The sequence below is a fragment of the Bison bison genome, unplaced genomic scaffold (assembly GCF_000754665.1).
Source record: "Bison bison bison isolate TAMUID 2011002044 unplaced genomic scaffold, Bison_UMD1.0 scf7180017864303, whole genome shotgun sequence".
Taxonomy (NCBI): Eukaryota; Metazoa; Chordata; class Mammalia; order Artiodactyla; family Bovidae; genus Bison; species Bison bison.
This window is the reverse complement of record NW_011494875.1, coordinates 24,237-24,594: the sequence shown is the minus strand read 5'-3', so window position 1 is coordinate 24,594 and position 358 is coordinate 24,237.

Below are 358 nucleotides of genomic sequence, written 5' to 3'. Positions count from 1 at the left end.
GTCCTCATTTCTTTTAATTCGTTTTCTTTTTTCCTCTCTGATTCATTTATTTCTACCATTCTATCTTCTATTTCACTAATCCTATCTTCTGCCTCCATTATTCTACTATTTGTTGCCTCCAGAGTGTTTTTGATCTCACTTATTGCAATATTCACTATATATTGACTCTTTTTTATTTCTTCTAGGCCCTTGTTAAACCTTTCTTGCATCTTCTCAATCCTTGCCTCCAGGCTATTTTTCTGTGATTCCATTTTTATTTCAAGATTTTGGATCATTTTCACTATCAGTATTTGGAATTCTTTATCAGGTAGATTCCCTATCTCTTCCTCTTTTGTTTGGTTTGGTGGGCATTTATCCT